The following is a 21,205-nucleotide window of genomic DNA, read 5'->3' on the forward strand; positions in this document are numbered from 1 at the left end:
CCCATTTTTTCAAGTCACTGGAAATAGTTTGCAGAATCGGGTTGAAATTCAACAAACAGAGGCGTGATAGATCCAGTGCAATTTGAACCCCTAAGTATGTGATGGTCTCAACCAACTTGAATAGGAAATTACTGGCCTAAAGCCTCTTTTGTTTGCTAGACAGGGATATGTTCAGGGGCGCACACTTAGAGATATTGATTTTAAATTTGGAGAGACTCCCATATTCCTTCATAGCCTCCAGAAGTTTGGGGAGTGTGACCAGTGTGTCCATTTATGCATATAAAAATGTTTTTGTGTAGGGTTAAGTAGTCCTAGCCATGATATCTGGTAAATGCTCGTAATCAAACCCTTTTGGGATAGACCACACCATACATTCACACTAATTCTCTCAAAGGAGGTAAGTGAGGGAAACACCAAGTCTTTGCCAAAGTTTGAACATAGTCTGCAGATGACTATAAAGGTGATCGTAGTGAGTTCAAACTTATGTTGTATCTCCTGGAAAATTAGGAGTCTTCTTATACAAGGATTAACAATTTGCCTATAGTAGAAAAATGAGCCATGGGAAGGGCCATGGAATGTGAGGTGCTATCCGGTATTTCTGGTGTGTAGAGGAATGATGTAGTGTAGGAATGAGTAGAGAGGCACCAGTTGTTAAGTGAAACCTGTTTTTACAGTGTAACCAAATACGCCTGGTGAACGCAATCGGGGCTTAGGCAGGGAGCTTCCAGGGGAGTTCTGGAAAGTTATTTAACACCAGGCTCAAAAAAATACTGTACTATGTGTACTGTATATAGGAAAACACCTACAAAATCCTCATACATTGGTACCTAACCCCAGAAGTGCTTCACAAAATACTGGCAATCAGTATATAGGCTCCTTGAGGAGCTTCTGGAGGTACCCATATCATTAGATCCCCTGACTCACCTTTTGGGGCTGCCGTTACATGAGCTTTCCAAGCTAGGTAAATGTTTATTGACTAATTTACTTATGGCAACCAGATTCTTGATAACTAAGAATTGGAAATCGCAAGTTTAACGGGATATGGGCTCCTCGGGACACTTATATGGTTACTCACTAGTAACTTGTGTCACATGCTCAGTGATTATGTTGACCAATTTCCTTTTTACCAAATGGCCAAGCTGAACTTCAATACATCCCTTAAATTAGACCCAGGATCCCCCCCCTTTCTATCTCTTCTATTCTGTTTCTTTTCTAGTCCTTAGTTAGGTTAGTAACTACAGTTACTTGTGTTACCTTGTTTTGCTTGTTTCTTTCGCTTTTGTTTTTATTGTTAATTCTTCTTTTTTATTTGTCCATGCTCAGTGTAAGGCAGATTACATTTGAACAGCAAGTTTGATTTTAAGGAACGGATAGACAAGAATGATCAATAATGTTACAATGTTTGTATTTCAAAGAGTTTATTTAAAATTTTTTAGAAATGAATTACAGTAGTTGTGTTGTAAACCAAAACATGTATGTAAAGATATAACAAAGCAAATATACTGCACGTTTACAAAATAAAACTTCTTGTATATGGTAACAACAAATACAAAAAAATTCTCTTCAGCTGGATACAAAATAAAATAACAAACCCTCAATAAAACATGAATGACATATATAAAATTTTAGAGAGCAGAAGAGAACAGCAATAATCCACAATACAAAGTGTGCCATCAAAATAAACATAAAAAGAAAAAAAATAACTTGACAATTATTCAAGCAGAAAAGAAACATTATTTATAATGTATATTTATAGCATTGTCAAATGTGCAGAAAAATGTCCTTAATAAAAAGTCAAAATGTATTCAAACTAAAAATAATATGTAGAAGGTAAGAGTGAATACCTCATATGAGTACCGCTTAAAGGTGGGGATTGGGGCAGGGGACAAGGACAGGAAAGGGTGGAAGACTCAAAAATAGTAAAGGGTTCTCACAGAAAAATTAGTATTGAGTGTAGACTATCCACGGGTCCCAAGTCGTAAAATTTGTCCATATTGTCTTGTACAAATTAACCCCCCTAACCTATTTTTTTGCATAGAAATTTTTGTTTATATTGTGGGCCTGTAATTGTTAGGATTAACGCCCGGGTATCATAATTATATTTATTTATTATATTATAATCATAAATTTTAATATAATACATAATTATAAATAATAATTTAAAAAAATAATGAAATAGACAACAATGTAATCTTAAAATAAAATATTAAAAATGTACTTTTATTTTTATTTCATGTTGTGTGGTGTTTTTGTACTGTAAAAACCATTTAAAAGCAGATTACATTGTAATCTGCTTTTAAATTTCCCTCCCAGACACACCTCCCAATACATCACCACTCACCAGGAAGATGACTCATCCTCCCGGATGATGTGAGTGGGGATGTCCCGCCTGCTCACACAGACGCTGGAGCTGCTGCTGCTCGGCTGCTGCTACTGCATTGTGCTTCACATCTCACTGCAGATGCCAGCAGCAATAGCAAATTCCGGGGGTGACCTGCTGGTGGCATCTGCAGTGAGATGTGAAGCACAATGCAGAAATCCTGCATTGTGCTTGGCATCTCACTGCTGATGCAGGCAGTGGCGTGGCCGGGACCCGGGTGATATTTAAAAGCAGATTACTCAGTAATCTGCTTTTAATTTTCCCGCTGGGCCATGCCCCCCGACGGACCGGCGCCCCGGCTTCACAGCAGGACTATAGGATCGCCGCTGGAGCGCGGGGCAAAGGTAAGGGGGCTCTTAAAGTTACCCCGAGTGTGACTCGGGATTACCGCTTTTTGCATGTAAAAGCCACCCCGAGTCACACTCGGGATTACCGCTAGGGGGGTTATTTTTGTCATCCAGTTTAGTTTATGTTTGGTAAAATCAAGTGGAATGGCCAAGGCCTTCCAAAAGCAAGCAATAGTGATAAAAACTGCTAGACAAATATATTTAACTAATCCGCAGTGAGGTTTAGGTACTGAATCTGATAGCTTATAGAAGAAGGCACTCTGCTTTTTTTCGGTATGTTGATTTGTGTAATGGTAAACAGCAAATTAAAAATACAAATCCAGAACCTTTGGACTTTAGGACATGTCCACCAAGCATGAATCAAGGTGCCTGACCATCTGCAGTCTCTAGAACACAAAGGAGAAATAGTAGGATTCAATTTGTTAATAAGGGTGGGTACCATATACCATCTCAACAAAACCTTATAATTAGCTTCTATAAGGGACTTGTTTAAAGAAATTGACAACATAGAGGCAGCCAAAGCTTGCCAATCTTGAAACTCCCACTTCTCCGTCAGATCTGCGTTCCATTATAAAACAATCTTTTGTCACTGGGAAAGAGAGCTGCATAAACAACTGAAATTCTCCCCTTAGCATCAATGATGGAACGGTATGATTTCTCAAATGCTATACTTTGGTAAAGGGGAGAAAGGTCTTTAAGTTTAGAGTGAATAAAATATCTGATTTGGCAAAATTGAAACAGTGGGCGGGAGGGAAAATTTGTCCTGTAAGTGTGAGCTACTAATAATATTTTTACTATCCAAAATGTCGCCTTTACGGAAAAATCCCTTATTGTGCTCGCGCCTCTGTTCACATCCAGGAGGAAAATCTGGGTTTTGTCATATTGGAGTCAAAGGAGCGTGTTGGGAATAAAGAGCTTGATTGGATTTCATTACACACAGAAAGGGCATAGAAAAGGGAGGGACAAAGAATTGCGGGGCGTTTTTTACTCAAAATCCACATCAATGTTTTAATTGGAATAGTTGGGCATGACAAAGCCTCAAACTCAGTCCATTGGGGTCTAGATTTTTAGGGAGTACATTGGCCCAGGGCTGCTATTTGGGCTGCTCTATGGTATAGTATAAGATAAATATGATAATCTGAATAATATTCATTTTAATTGTTGCAATTCTACCAAACCATGATGGAGGAGAGGATTGCCATCTCTGTAGATCATGAACTAAGGTGTGAAACATTGGGGGATAATTAGCTTTAAAAAGTGTCTGAAATGAAGAGGTAATCTGTATACCCATGTAAGTTATGGCCTTAGTATTCCATCTAAATTCAAAATTTTGTTTAAGTTTTGTTTTGTTTTAATATCTTTTGATATTTTTCTATTGATTTTGAATCCTGAAACCTTTGAGAAAATTGTAAGTTCTTTAAATAGGTTCGGTGAAGAAGTTAAGGGGAAGTAATGTATAAAAGGGTATCATCAGCAAACAAGCCACATTTATGCTTTGTTGAACCATATTAAATACCTTTAATGTCCAATGTTGTTACAATGTTGTCCAATATTCAATAGCTAACGTGAATAGTAAAGGAGATAGAGGGGAAACCCCTTCGCTGTAATAAAGTCATGAAGTAATCCCACGACAGACTATCGAAGACCTTATGAAGATCCAACAAAAGTAGCATAGCTTCTCGTTTGGCACCACCATCCCAGATTCCATGAACTGCTAAATCAGGTCAGTGGTTCTCCTAGTTTGATCCGGAGCCTGTCGGTTATGGAGAAACCCGACTTGGTCAGGATGTATTTTATTGGTTTAGAAAAGACCATAATCCCAGTGATAAATTTTTTGTCATTATTTTAGGATCGCAAATATTAAACGAGATGGGTCTGTAATTGGCAACTTCTGTGTTATCTTTATCTGGCTTGGGACTTCCTTTTTATGAGCTTTATTATCATAAAGCAGGATCAAATTGCCTTTACACAGATAATTGAAAAAAAAAAGTCAAGTGGGGAGCCAAGACCGCACCATACATTTTGTAATATATGTTGGGGCACTGTTAGTTTTGAGAGATTTGATAGCTTTTCAAGTCTCTGCTATTGAAAATTCTTTATCTAATAATTTCACATGGGGGTTATGCAGTTTAGGTAAAGGGATTCTTTAAAAGAAAGAGTCCAATATATCACTAGAAAGTGAAGATGGTTGTTCATAGTTTATAATAAAACGCATGAAAAGCTTCCAGAATCAATTTCGGGTTTTGGGACAGCCGACCATCAGATAACTTGATTTTAGACAGTGCATAGGAATGACCGTTAGGGTTGAGTTTGTGTGCCAACAGTGAACCTGGTTTATCTCCCCAAGGAAAAAATCTATGTCTAGCCCAACGTAAAGTTTTTTCAGCTTTAGTTGTCAGACATAAATTTAGTTCAATTCTATGCTTCTATTTCACCCCTCAAATCCTCATGGGAATTCTGTTTTTGACGTTTTTGTAATTGTAATTAAGCTTGTTGATTTTGATCTATTAGGAGCGAGGATTGTTTTTTAAGTTTGGAGGCTAATGAAAGGAGATGACCTCTAATGTGAGCTTCATGTGCTTCCCAATTAGTAGCAGGAGTGGTGTCTTGAGGATCACTAAAACAAAACTACTCGGGGGCGCTGAGAAGTTACTGGCTTTGCCCCCTTCCAGATGAAATAGAAAAATGAATGTAGGGCATATGACAGCCTAAAATATTTGTATGTAACTGTGCAAATATAAGGTCTTTGCGATTCTTAAAACTATTTTTTCTGTTAGTGGGAAGCTGTGATGGCAGAGGAACAAGCAAGTTTCACGTTGTGGGAGTTACGGGCCATCATGAATTTTTTGTTTCTCCAGGGAAAAGAAGGACACTTCTCCCCCAGTGTTTGTGACATCTCAGTGTGAATGTCCTTTGCTGACTTTCCCTGGAGAAACAAAAACGTAATGATGGCCTGTAGTTCTCACAAAATGTAAACAAACAAGAAAAAGCAACTTTAAACTTAAACATAAAGGCATGTACTGTAACAATAAACACAAAAAGAAAAAGAAAAAAGGAAATAAGTTTGTTTCCACTTCTCAATAAGAGAAGTCCCCTTGAACTGTAGGTCAAAAGCAGACTTGTTAATTTAGGAATTTTTCCTTCCTGCTGGGGAATGTCCTTGAGCTGGGGTCCAGATAGGAGAAAAAGGCAAAAGGGCTCCACCTGCTGGCGATTTGGAAAAAGAGTCTGATGAAATTAAGCCCAATTCTTTGAGCAAATGTTCACCCTCAGAAAATGTGGTAAAGGCATAAAATTTGTTGGAGTAGTGAAAGCATAGCCGAAAAGAAAACACCCATCGATATTTTATATAGTATGACGTCAGAGATTGCAGCAGAGGTTTAAAAGATCTTCATTTTTGTATTGTAACCGGGGAAAGGTCCACAAAAATCTGAATTGGGTAGCCTTCAATAGACAGGTCAGGATTGGATTGCACAACCTTTATAAGGGCATCCTATGTTTGCAAATAATGAAGCTTCGCGATAATATCCCTTGTGGCACCATCTGCCCTAGTAGCTCTGTGTAAACAATCGAACTCTAGGTGTAAATCATCCACTGTAGGAAGCATGGATTTGAGAAAGGTTTGCACAACAGACTCTAAATTTGTAATACTTTCTGGAAGGCCTCCAATACGAAAATTATCCCGTCTTGAACGATTTTCCAGGTCTTCCATTTTATTTTGGGTACTTTCTAAGCGCTTCTGCAATGAAGATATAGCAGAGGAAATTTGGGTGACTCCTCCACTAGTTTCATCAGTTTTTATCTCTATGAGCCTAATTCGCTGACCCAAAACTTGGAATTCTTGTTTCAAATCTGCAATCATTTTTGCTCTAGTTTTATCTAATTCCTTCACCAGTAAGGCTGCAAAACATGCAATTATTGCGGCATCCCCAGTATAAGTACTTGTACTAGAGTGCTCCTCAGGAATACTTTCAGGACTGGATGGATCATGGGGCAAGCTAATGACCCCTAATGAATCAGTGTCCTGCAATGAGAATGTGGACCCTGCCATGTGTGCATCAGGATCAGGCGAGCACATGGTAGGGGGTCTGCTAGCAGGGGAAGATGAAGAGCTCTCACCTCCATCAACGTGTTTCCCACTATCCAAGTGCTCCATAGTTGCAGGGGAAGAGGATGGCTTGGATTCCTGCATTGATCCCTTTATTGCAGCACGTGCTGTGGAGGAACGTGCTGCAGAGGAGGATGAAGCGGCCTGTGACACAGCCATCTTGAAAGACCCAGAAGCTGTCTTTTCTGCTCGTTCCCGGGGTTTCTGAAGCTGTTTACCCCTCATTGTGAGCTGGCCGAGGGGGTCTGTAGTGTTAGGAGGAAAGACCATGGAGCCGATACAGCTGCTGTGTGGGAAGAACAGAGGAGCACGGAGCCGGCTACAGGGACATCCGACCTGGCCGCCTGCGCATGCACACTCCCCCATGTTTATGTAATAAATACTCATGTATGGTTGGCTTTGTAGCCTAAGCATAATTAATGTATACTGTCTTGTATTTGATATAATGTTGTGTATCTGTGGGAGGAAGAAAAGAAGAGGAGAGAGGGAAAGCCAGGCTTTCTTCCTCCCACAGATACACGATATGTAATCACAGGCTGGGTAAATAGGAGTCCACTCCTCTTTAATTATCCATTGAGGCTTTCCTTTCAGGTGGAACAAACTAACAAACTTTGATATAATGTTATATTGAGAATGGAACAAGCGATGAGGTTAAGGCATTATGGGTGGAGTTGAATGTGGGGTGGAATAACACACAATTAATTATTGGAGTCTGCTATTCACAATTTAAATAATTTGGAAGAGAGTCCTCTATATGGACCATTTATATATTTATACAGGGTGGTCATATCCCCCTTAAACGTCTCTTCTCAAGGGAGAATATGTTCAGTTCAGCTAATCTCTCCTCATAGCTTAGTTCCTCCATTCCTTTTTATAAGTTTAGTTGCCCTTCTCTGCTTTCTCTCCAATTCCACAATGTCTTTTTTGTGAACTAGTGCCCAAAACTGGACTGCATATTCCAGATGTGGTCTGACAAATGCTTTGTACAGGGGCAGGATTATGTCTCTATGTCTACAGTCTATTCCTCTTTTGATACAAGAAAGTATTTTGCTAGCTTTTGATATTGCAGCATGGCATTACATGCTGTTATTAACTGTATGATCTACTAGAACCCCCAGATCCTTTTACATTCCAAATGTATTCCCCCTAGACAGTATGAAGCATGCATGTTGTTAGCCCCCAAGTGCATAACTTTACATTTATTTAAATTAAATGTCATTTGCCACTTGGTTGCCCAATCAAACAGTACATCCTGGTCTGCTTGTAGATTATAAACATCCTGTATGGACTTAATTCCATTCATAGTTTGGTGTTATCTGCAAACACAGAAATGGTACTTTTAATCCCAAACTCTATATAATTTATAAAAATGTTAAACAGTATAGGTCCCAAAACTGAACCCTGGGGTACACCACTAATAACCTTAGACCATTCAGAGTATGAATCAATAGTTACAATTCTCTGGATGTGGTCTTTAAGATAGTTCTCCATTTACAGATTGACTTTTCTAAACCTATGGACCCTAACTTACATATTTACCTTCTGTGGGGTACTGTGTCAAATGCTTTAGCAAAGTCCAAGTCCACTATATCAACTGCTATTCCACTGTCTACCTGTTTACTTACTTCCTCATAAAAAGAGAGTAAATTTGTTTGACAACTTCAGTCTTTCTTGACTTATTGCTTATAATATTATTTTCTAGCAAAAACTCCCCTATGTGATTCTTTATCAAACTCTCTAGGACCTTTCCAACTATGGACGTTAAAGTAACCAGTCTTTAGTTACCTGGTAATGACTTTGCTCCCTTTTTGAAGATAGGAACCACATGTCCCTACACATGTCCATTGGCACCATGCCAGTGACTAAAAAGTCTCTAAAAATTAGATATATTGGCTTTGATATAACCGAGCTCAGCTCTTTGAGGACACGTGGATGTAATCCAGCAGTTCCTGCTGCTTTGTCAACCTTAATTTTGCTCAACTTTTACTCTATCATATCAATTTTGAGCAATTGTGACTCGTTTAAGGCAGTGACATTGCTGTTATGAATTTGGACTTAAGCTCTGCCAGTTTCCTTTGTGTACACATCTTTTAGGGGGCCTATATGCTCAGATCTGATCTTTTTGCTAATTATATATTTAAAAAAATGTGGGGGTTTGCCCTACTTTACTTTGCAATCTGTCTTTCATTTTGAAGTTTTGCACATTTTATCTCCTTTTTACAACTTTTGTTATATTCTTTATAGTTTTCAAACGATGAAGGTGATCCTTTATTTTTAAAATTTTGGAATGCCCTTTTCTTGTTCCTTATGACCTTTTTAACATCAGCTGTGAGCCACATAGGTTTTAATTTTAGCCTCTTAAACTTATTACCCATTGGAATATACTTTTCAGTGTGCTTTTGTAGAACAGACTTGAAACATTTCCATTTCTGTTCTGTGTTCTTTGAGGACAATATTGTCTCCCTGTCCAAGTCACAGAGAGACGCCCTTAATAATGGAAAATTTGTTCTCTTAACCTCCTGGGCGGTTCATTTCTGTCCGGTTTAATACGTCTAAAAGCGGTACATTGTTTTTCATGAAAATTTATTTTACAGTATAATTTATTGTATGAGTAGAATAAAGTTTGAAACACAAAATCATGTCAAAATAATAAATAAAATAATAATAAGTAAAATAATAATAAGTAAAATAATAAAAAATATTATTAGTATAAATATTACTAATATAATAAGTAAAATAAATGTTCATAAAAGACAATGTACTGCATTTACACATATAAATCCACTGTATTGCATTCAATACAGTTATTTTGTATTAAATGCAATACAAATGAATTTGAATTTCCCGCCCGCCCCGAACAGAACATCTGCAAGCACCCATGTGACCGGGAACTTCTCGGTGACTCATCTAGTGCAGCGAACACTGGCCGGAGGAAGAAAGAAGACACGAAGAACAACGCAGGATGCCAGCGGATCAGGTTGGACTGTATTTACTATTCTTCCGATATTTTTACCTACCCCAGGTGTAACTCAGGGTTACTGCTCCTAGCATCTTTTTTCTACCCCGAGCCACACTCGTGGTTACCGCCCAGGAGGTTAAAATTTAAATGTTTTTATCTTTTCTGTTTTTGCTTCCTGTTTACAACTTTCATCAAATGAAATCATATTATGGTCACTGCTATCCAGATTCTCTTTTATATGCGCATTTGTTATAAGCTCTACATTGTTAGAAAGAACCAGGTGCAGCAGAGTATAATTTCTAGTTGGGGCTTCTATAAACTGTACCTCAAAATTATCTTGTAATAAATTCACAAATTTCCTCCTTTTTGATGTTCCTTTAGTGCCATTACTCCAGTCAATATCAGGGTAGTTGAAATCTCCCATGATTAAAACACTTCCACTTTTTGCTGATTTTTCTATCTGTGCTAGTAGTTGATTCTCTATTTCTTCCTTAGCACTGGGGGGCCTATAGCAGATTAATTGTGTGTTATTCAACCCCTCATTCAACTCCACCCATACTGCCTCAACCGCATTGCTTGTTCCATCCGCAATTTCTTCTTTCACATTCACTTTCAGATCACTTCTCACATACAGATGACACCACCACCTTTTCATTTGACTCTGTCTTTATCAAAGAGAGTATAACTAGGGTTTTAGATTTTAGAAAAATCTAAATTTCAAATTATTGACTTAAGGTCCTTTCACACCCATGGTATGAAACTACATAGTTGGCATCTCCTGAGCACACAGCTGGGCATGGAAGTGGCAAACTGCAAAAAATATCCTGTCTATTTTGGGAACTGTGAGTTGTGTCAGGGACACAGCCCGCCCACTTACAGTAGTTGGTAAAGAAACAGTAGACGTGTTCCGCGGCTCTGCTTGGTGCGGCAGCCCAGCGGGGTCCTTCTCCTGACCATGCTCAGGGGGGCACTGGGCAGGGCCACTGACCACCAAACGGGCTGCAGAAATACACCAATTGGGCCGTAGTTTGCCCATGCCTGCTCTAGTAAGTGACCTTTACTTTTTCCCCAATGATATTATGAACCCACATCTGATCTCTTTTCATGCAAAGTGCAGGCATGCTAAGTTAGTATAAAACTTACTATGCATGTTATAAATGTGAGACTATTTAAAATGAGAACCAATGTAAGCTATCTAATCAATCTGTAATAAACCTGGCAAGCCCTTGTGTTACATAATTGTTGGTAAAGCTAAATAAGACTATTCAGCCAGATTGTATTGCTTGTGTAGTGAGCATAAAACATGCAGGTTTTTACTACCTTGATCTCTTTTCCTACATTTCTGAACAGATCAGTTCCTTTTGCAGGCAATTATTTTGTGGCATGCTACAAAATGTTTGCTCTTGGGAACGAGTGTTACTGAGAAATGCTTCCTACTCTCTGAAGCAGATAGCTGACAATTTCATAGTCTAGCAAAGTTACTTAAAAAAATTAGGGACATAAGACTAGGCCTGCTGTTGGCAATTTCAAAATAGGCTCTAATATTGGAGATTCAGCTGCTGCCTGCTATGTTAATGCATCTAGATGCTTCTATCAAATTGTCAAGAGCATTTGTGGTAAGCATTCCTACTGGCCGGTGGTTGCCTATTTGAATTTTTAATTTTGAAAGTGAAAATTTAAATTAGAGTAAAAATGAAGAGAAATTTTGCTCACTAAAGAGGTGTTTGATAGTTTAATGTTGCCAACCCTGAAATTACTTATAAGAAAATTGAAGAACAAAGGAGAAAGACAGGCTTTTGTTGGCACTGGATTTTTTTTGTAAATTTTGTGTATTTATTGATGTGTTTTTGATTCAAACATTAGTGACAGCAAAGATTCCTTCTGGGAATATTGATCAACATGTCATGAAATACATAATATACACATATGAATTACATGAACATACAAGATAAACCATACAGGTGATATACACAAAATACAAATTAAAGAATTCTACTCAAAGAGTGATATTGTCTCCATAATTTTCCAACACGTTTTGCCCAAAAAGTGGCTTCCTCAGGGGATAGAGAGCCTCAAGTATGAACTAAAGAGTAAACAGAAAATGAAATAGAGCACAAACTTACATATTGGTTTTCAGGTCAAAAGAATAAGAATTTTAAAGACCCTTTCTTAAAATAAAGAGAGCACATATATAGAAGGTCAATTTCATTATACCAACATATATATATATATTGGTTAATTTATGGTTTATTTCAATAGTAGTGGTATTACGCCATTGGTGTCATTGTACAACATTTTCACCTCTACACTTTGGATTCTTCCAACCACAATAAGTCCCTTTTATTACTTTTTCTTTGATACAATAAATCTGATAATTAACTCTATGGAACTGATATATTGGTATCACATTCTGGGAAACCATAAATTAACCAAATATATATATGTTGGTATAATGAATCTGAACTTCTATATATGTGACTCTCTTTATTTTAAGAAAGGGTCTTTAAAATTCTTTCTAAATGATACACTGATTATACAAATTGGACTAACTAAGAATAATGGACACTTTTATTTGACAAATATATTTATCCTTTTGACCTGAAAACCAATATGTAAGTTTGTGCTCTATTTCATTTTCTGTTTACTCTTTAGTTCATACTTGAGTCTCTCTATCCGCTGAGGAAGCCACTTTTTGGGCAAAACGTGTCGGAAAACAGATGAGACAATATGACTCTGAGTAGAATTCTTTACCTTTTATTTTGTCTATATCACCTGTATGGTTTATCTATTATGTTCATGTAATTCATATGTGTATATGATGTATTTCATGATATAGGAATCACATGTTCAACAAAAATCCTAGAAGGAACTTTTGCTGTCACTAATGTTTGAATCAAAAACACATAAATAAACTCACAAAATCCAGTGCCAACAAAAGCCTGTCTTTCTTCTTTCTTCTTCAATCTTCTCAAAATTTTTAAATTAGTTAAATATTGACAGGAGACAGGCCGTACCTTCTTTGTAAAGAAAATATACTTTCAGACTTAGCACATTTTTTAAAGTTTATCCTGGAATTTAATCACCCTGGCTGGGTATGTTATCTGAAGCATGATTAGCTACATATTTTTACCATCTCTTTATAAAGTCATTGATCCCAGATAATACCACCTCTTGTAGACTAGCTGTCTGTTCTCCTCTGAGGATTTATTAGCTACATGAAAGCCTGTGGTATGCGAGTCTGTTATAAGGTTACCTGAATAGGTTCGCTTATGGATAGAACCTGGGGATTAATATCTATGACTGATTTTGGAAAATTCTGACTACTGAGCAAGTCACAGGAATTTGTTTTTGTTTAATGCCTTTCTGTTTGTTTTGTCATTGCAGCATTATACGGTGTATTGTTTGAAAAGAACAAAGAAGCTGCTTTTGCCAATTTTTCACTTTGGGAGTCTCTCGGATTCGCAATTGCCTTTGGATATAGCTCATTTTTATGTGTTTACATCAAACTTTATATATTAATGTGTGTGGTAGTGATGGGGATATTGCTATATGGAGCTGTGGAATATATTGAACATGGAAATACTGTCTCTGGTACTCAAGGAAGTTCCAAAGACTAATTAGAAAATCTTAAATAAAAGACTGAACTTTTACCCAACTTCATTGATTACTTATTGTAAATCTGCAAACAAACTTGGGTAATTAAAACAGTGCATATGATAATAAAAATGCATGCGAAGAAAAGTGAAAGTTGTATATCAAAGCAATCAGTAATTCTGGATGTTTCCAAATGTCTTATATGTAAAAGATGAGCTTGGTCTTGGTTTTTCTGCCTCCCAACCCTGTATATTGACTGATGACATTAAAGGACTATCAAAGAGAAGGAACGGTGAGTCAGGCCAAGATTGATTTTTATGAAAAAGTTATAATTTGCACACAACTTTAAATCAGGGGTGAAATGAGAAGGGAGTAAGGGGACATTTGATGTAAAGATTATTGCAGTGGTGCCCAACCTTTCTTCATCTGGGGTCTGCATTTGGCATTGGGATAAAACTCGCAGGCCACATTGCAAACAAACATTAAAGATGTATGTTTAAAAATAAAATAGTTTTATTTAAAATTAAATTACATTGAAATGTGTTTAGTTACCGTAACGTACATGCACAAAATAAAGGAAGTGACAAATCAAGAATTTTTGCTATCACTATTTAATGCTTTTTTTTATTAATGCAACATTTTATTGATGAAAGATACAAAACTAAATCTATCTTACAGTGCTGGCCAGTCATATATTGTTCCCTGCTCACCATTCCTGTACCAAAGAACAGAAACTACACCATACAATAAGTCCTGTCAGTTATTGGGGACTGCTAACCTTCTTTGTACCCTCAAAATCTCTGCAATTGATACTTCCAGAGAAATGGAATTTTATGTGACAGATATCCAGTGGGTACATTGGGGTTCACAGAGGGTAAGTGGCAAAATATGTGTGACAGGGTAGCACGGTATGATAGGTATCTTACATATATTTTTTACATTTTATTATACCTACAGTTCCCCTTTGAGGAGAAATTGGGATTCAAAGAACATAAGCGGACATTTAAATATGACAGGACACCATGGTATGGTAGCAGTGATAAAATTTAGTATAGGGGGGTTAGCCACAAGAGTCCCCCACTTATTTTAAATTTCCCTACCTCTACTGTTAAAGACAAATTTGGGTTCACAGAAGGTAAGTGGTCAGCTATGTGTGGCATGACACTCACTTTAGGAAAAATGCAGGTTTATTCATGGGCTTAATGACAGCAGCATCCACACAGCTCTCATGCTGCTGCTGCACAAAGAAGGATTATCTCACAGTACAAGGTGGGCGGGGAGCAGCTTCCTCTCCTGGCAGCGTGATCTCATAGAGAGATACATAGGAGATGTGAGCGCCCCATCCCCCTCAAGACAATGAGCAGAGACAGCAGAGAGGGAATAAGCAGAGGGCCATATGTGGCCCACGGGCCGTAGGTTGGGCACCCCTGGATTATTGTCATTATTAGGATGGCTTCAAGTGGCTTAGGTGATTTAGAATTATGGGGCAGTGCTGCACCCCTTTTTTTTTAAATAAAAAAGGGAGTTGCACTTAAAAAAAAAAACATTTTTTCTCTACATATAAGGGTTGTCTACCCTTTTATGTAAAGTGAAATTTTGAGTTTAGGTAAGCTTTAAGTCTATGATCTACCAAAACCCCAGATCATTTTCTATTTATGACTCCCAAATCTATTCCACCTAGACAGCATGAAGCATGCATCTTGTTAGCCCCCAAGTGCATACCTTTACATTTCTCAATATTGAATGTCATTTGCCACTTGGCTGTCTAAACAAACAGTACATTCAGGTCTGCTTGTAGATTACAGACATCCTGGATACACCTAATTCCATTACATAGTTTGGTGTCATCTGCAAACACAGAAATGGTACTTTTAATCCCAAACTCTATATAATTTATAGAGATGGTAAACAGTCACGTTCTCAACACTAAACCCTGGGGTACACCACTAGTACATTGGACCAAGCAGAGTATATATTCTTAATCACTACTCTCTGGACACCGTCTTTAAGCCAGTTCTCTATTTACAGATTTAATTTTCTAAACCTAAAGTCACTAATTTGCATATTATTCTTCTGTGGGGTACTGTGTCAAATTCTTTAGCAAGTACACTGTATCAACTGCTACTCCACTGTCTACCTGTTTACTTAGTTTGACAACTTTGGTATTTCTTGAATCCATGCTGACTATCACTTATTATAATATTTTCTAGCAGAAACTTCTCTATGTGGTCTCTGCTCTGTGGTTCTTTATCAAACTCTCCAGGACCTTTCCAACTTAGAAGTTTCACTTAATGGTCTGTAGTTACTTAGTAATGACTTTGCTACGTTTTAGAAGATAGGAACCACATTGGCATAGGAACCACATTGACTCCAATCTATTGGTACCATGCCAGAGTCTCTAAAAATTAGGAACAATGGCTTTGAAATAACTCAGCTCTTTGAGGAGACGTGGATGCAATCTATCAGGTCCTGGTGCTTTGTCAACCCTAATTTTGTACAACTGTTTCTCAGTCATATCAATTTTGAGCTATTGTGGCACATTGCTTTTTTGGCAATTTAGACTTTAACTGGACTTCAGCTCCGTCATTTTCCTTTGTGTAAATAGAGTCAAAACAGTGTTTAGTTAAATCCGCCTTTTCTTTATCCCTAGTTACCAACCCAGAGACATCCTTTAAGGGTGCCTACATGTTCAGATCTGATCTTTTTGGTTTTATTATATATATTTTTTTTAATTAGGGGGATTGCCCTACATTCTTTTGCAATCTGTCTTTCATTTTGTACAAGTTTTGCACATATCTCCTTTTTGCATCTTTTGTTATATTCTTTATAGTTTTCAAATCATGAAGGTGATCCTTCATTTTTATTTTTTTGGAATGTCCTTATTCTTATGGCTTTTTTAGCTGTGAGCCGCATAAGTTTAAAAGGCAAAAATTAAACCCTATTACTTTTTGAATAAATTTTTCAGTGTGTTTGTGTAGAACAGACTTGAAACATTTCTGTTCTGTGTTCTTTGAAGATAATATTCTCTCACAGTCAAAGTCACAGAGAGCCGCCTCAATAATGGAAAATTTTACTTTCTTAACCTCCCTAGCGGTCTTATTCTGGCTGTATTTCCCTAGCAAAAAGTGGTACAATTTTTTGCATTGAAATTTATTTTACATTGTAGGCCTATAATTTCTAGGCATAACACACCGACACATGTCTAATAGTTAATAAATTTAATGATAAACTCTGACAAAAAAACACAAAAATCTGTTAAAAAAAATAAATAAAAAAATGTATAATGTAATATAACTGTACAGCAGCATATATTTACTATATATAATATAATTATATTTATATATTATATGAATATTTCTTTGTATTGGACTCAATACCGGTATTTTGTATTGAATCCAATACAAAACTATTTTAATTTCCTGCCGCTAAGTCCCAGCCGCACCGACGCATGCACCGACGTTACTGGGAAACCCCGTACCACGTCGCTGTATTATGCAGCTGGAGATCAGAGGAGGCAAACGTGTACCCAGGACCTGCGGGGACCAGCAGGACTCCGGGGGACAGCGAAGGAGTACGGTAAGTGAGCTTTTATTCTGCTTTTAGGTACCCCGAGTCAGACTTGGGAATACCGCTAGGGGGCTTAAAATTTATTGTTTTTATCTTTCCTGTTTTTGCTTCCTGTTTACAGCTTACACTAAATGAATCCATATTATGGTTACTGCCACCCAGATTCTCTTTTATACGCATTTTTTGTTGAGTTAGATCTTACACTTGTTTTCTACTAATTTTTGGGTGGTGAATCCAGCAATGACCCCATTTTTTTTGCTATCACATCCAGTTTTTACGATATAGGGTACCCTTCATTTTTGTCAAAAAACATACAAATTTTACATACAATAAAAAAAATTAAAAAACTTGAATGTACTGTTTTTTTACATTTATTTTGTTCCTACAAAGGATTTATTGTATACTCTATGATATTTTTTTTACATTAAAACATTTGAAAATGAATCGGGTAAGTGGTTAAGGTAAATATTTTGCACTTATAGCTTTTCCTGGAGTGTTCAGTGTTAGGACAATCCAGCTGGATGCTCCAACAATAGTCAAGTCATCATACGTACATCCCATCTACCCTGATACTGTCCTTCCATGACCTTCAATTTTTAGTGGAAATGTTCACCTTGCTCATGACTGAGGTATGCAAAAGCCCTCCTTTAACTAACACACTTCTTCCCCCATAGCAAATGACCTCCTTTAAAATAACAACAGACACCTGTGGGTATGGTGAAATTGGCCGTATGGAGGTTTATTACTTTTACAACTTTTTAACAATATAAAAGACTGTGACTTTTATGTACATTACAACCATCTATATAACATTAACAATCAGGTGACCCAAATTCCTCCCCTCAGGTGGCAGGTCCTCACAGGCTTTAACTCTATCACCACCGTTTTACACCTGTATCTGCTTTGATTGATATATCTGACCGTCTACCAGACGTCACTCCACTGTCTCTGGAACAATATAAATCATGCATATCATAACCAACCTTTACAACTCTTAACCCCTTTAAAACATTTTGGAGACCCCAAAACATAGATGGCTCTTCACACAGCAACATTTTACCAATCCAACTTCACCACACCCATGAGGACCTCACACCACCACAAGTGTAAAACCTTATAGGGCCCTAAACACCTGTAGGGCCCTAAATATCCCTTCCTGCAGTCCCATACACCACAAATCAATCCCCACATCATTTAAATGAACACCATCACCTTGAAGATGCAATGGGTAATCCGCCTCTAACTTACAATGGTGAACAACAATACCCCCATTCCTAACAATAAATCTCCCAACTTCCCTATTAACCTTGGCTCTGGCCTTGTTCAGCCCACGCTTTATCCTGTCCACACTGAACATCTTCCACTTGCAAGCCCCCAGCAGACGTTGTGAACAAGCTTACTAATTCACTGATCCGAAATGCCCCAAAGAAGGCTGACATGCAAATCCTACCCAAGCAGTTCCATAATGTCGCCACCCATCCTTTTCCTTCAGCTCCTTCCGCACAATAAATGATTTGGTAGCCTTCTGTACACCCCAACATTTAAACCAAAAGGCCGGCTTGCCATCTTTTTATTTAAACCCGAAACCGACAGACCATGGTCAATGGCCCTGCAAAGAAAACAAAGAACCAGACATACATAATCATCAACATAACAAGCACCCCCAAACTCACTGCAGAAACTGCCCTGGTCTGACATTTTTGTAAGCCAACCATGTAGACCTAGCTACTGACTGTTGAAGAAGCAACATCAGGAGCCTGTCACAAATCCCAAGAATTCCTGAAGGCAAGGAGTACCCAATCGCTCTGTCCCTGGTGCCAATTCTCGAAACCTCCCTCACTGCAACCGAAACAAAGCATCCGCAACCATGTTAGATTTGCTTAGGATTTGCACCAGCCACAAAAACACATTAAAGCGCAGGCACAACAAACCAAATGTCTAAGCAAACATATCACCGGTGGGGATGAAGCAGACCATTTATTTACTGCCTGCCCCACCCCCAAATTGTCATAGTGAAAACAAATGCGCTTATTGGCAAAATGACAACCCCACAATTCAACCGCCAGCAAAATCGGGAACAATTCTGACAGAACCAAATTACCCACCAAACCAGAATCCACCCAGTCCTGCGGTCAAGGGACCACACTCCATGCGCCCTGAAAATTATCACCAAATCTCACCTGACCCTGCCACATCCGTGTATAGATCCATGTTGCTGAAGTCACTGGTCCTGCCATCCATTACACCCTCCCATTACACTCCTCCTAGAATTTCCGCCAAACCACCAAATCCACCCGCATCTCAGCATTCAACCTAACATACTGACTCGGCCAGCAAACTCCGGCAGTTGCTGCCACTAACCGCCACACGAAAATCCTCTCCATAGGCATTATTTTACACTCAAAATTAAGCTTACCCAGCAGTGATTGCAGCTGGTGTAAACGTAACTTACACCTTCAAGCAGCCTCCCGCACCTCCTTCTTCAGATCAGCCAACTTAGTATCAGGGGGCCTGCATTCCATGGCCATAGTATCGATTACTATGTCCAAAAAAGACAGCTTTGTCACTGGACCTTCTGTTTTTTCAGGTGCCAGGGGGACCCCAAACCTGTCTGCCACATGCTGTAGAGTACCCAGCAACACCCTGCACAACTTAGACTGTGGCGGACCCACGCAAAAGAAATCATCTAAATATTGTAACACAGATCACACTCCTGCTAAATCGCACACCACCCACTCCAAAAACTTGCTGAACACTTCAAACAGCGTGCAGGAAACCCATAGAAGCCCATGGGAAGACATTGGTTCACAAAAAACCTACCTTTCCATGTGAAACCCAACCACCTCTGACTCTCTGGGTGGACCGGGAGCAACTGAAAAGCAGCCTCTATATCCACGTTCTCTAACAGCGCCCCCTTTCCATACTTCCTCACCCAGCCAACGGCCCTATCAAAAGAAGGATAGGACAACGAGCACAGTTTGGGATGCAGGGTATGACAAGTGGTAAATCAATCTAAATTTATTTGCCTCCTTCCTAGGTACCAACCCCAATAGAGACATAACAAGACCCCCCACAGGTAAGCTTTTCACTTACCACCTCCAGGTAGCGCAGCACTGACCGCAAATTCTGTGGTACCGGTGGGACCTGCACCATATCGAATTGGATCCTGAAACCTGAAAAAAACCCTTCTACCAATACCTGGGCTGCCTCCCGGTCTGATCTATTTAGGAAAGAGCGCATCCTTTCTATGTTCACTGGGGTCCCCCCCAACCCCCCCTGTCCAACCTGAAAGGATCTGCTTCTACTTCTAGTTCCTCGAATGCACCCTGACTTCTCCTTCATCCACAGAGACAGACGTCTGGAGAGATATCCCAATAACACACATGCACAGTATGCTCTTAGGAATATTCTCTAATCATTATTTTGACTAAACAGTTTTTTATACATACAGGATACAGGAAGACAAAAGGCGTAGTTTACATATGCAGTTATGCTGAGTAGGCAAAAACAACTCCTTATCTAATAAAAGCTGATGCAGGCACATTTTTTCTTTTAGTGTAACAGATGTTCAGCATCCTGTTATTCTTACAAAGTATATAACTTGTTCTATTTAACCATTCACAACCCCCTACCGGACCACTCAACACCGCACACCCTCTCTATCGGACCACTAAGACCGTACACCCTCAGATTCAGCAACCCTCGAGGTCAATAAGGTCCCCTGCATTGTCATGGCCACCTGCTCCTGCAATCAGCCTGGACCTTTTTCAGCCACCGCAGCTCTAAGCTGCTCCAAGAGGGCCTCCACCGCATCCATGATAAAGGAAACAGATCTTGACTCCTCCCCTTCATTCAAAAAATTCTGACCTTCCTCTTTACTCTCCCATGCTTATACACTCACCTTTGCCCACCCTTTGTTTTCCCCTTTACTCTCCCATCCTTATACACTCACCTTTGCCCACCCTATGTTTTTGTTATCTTCCTATCATATCATTTTTTCCCCATCATGCCAAAATGAGGTACTTGAAACAGTCTCCTTCGGTTAGGAACTGCTTCATCAGACCCTGTTTCATGTGCAAAGGCGGGAATATAATATTCTTTCTATCAACAAGTGGCTTATGTAGAATGTTTGGATCACCTGGTTTTAGGGCAGATCTTGGAGGCCAATTCCTTTCCACCCAATGCCTCTCACGACCTCTGCTGTCCCACATGCACAGATAACAGGGATACTTGGTGTATCCACGTTGCTG

The 21,205-nt window shown here is 38.7% G+C and overlaps 1 long non-coding RNA gene across 1 annotated transcript in view; it reads left to right on the plus strand.

Moving 5' to 3' along the window:
- LOC140329104 (uncharacterized) overlaps positions 1–13,813 on the plus strand; it is a 46,413-nt gene extending 32,600 nt beyond the window's left edge. The window contains exon 3 of the long non-coding RNA XR_011920425.1: positions 13,179–13,813. This is a non-coding gene — a long non-coding RNA (uncharacterized lncRNA). The remainder of the gene's footprint in view (positions 1–13,178) is intronic.
- Positions 13,814–21,205: the final 7,392 nt, after the last annotated feature.

The sequence above is a fragment of the Pyxicephalus adspersus genome, chromosome 4 (genome assembly GCF_032062135.1).
Source record: "Pyxicephalus adspersus chromosome 4, UCB_Pads_2.0, whole genome shotgun sequence".
NCBI classification, from domain to species: domain Eukaryota; kingdom Metazoa; phylum Chordata; class Amphibia; order Anura; family Pyxicephalidae; genus Pyxicephalus; species Pyxicephalus adspersus.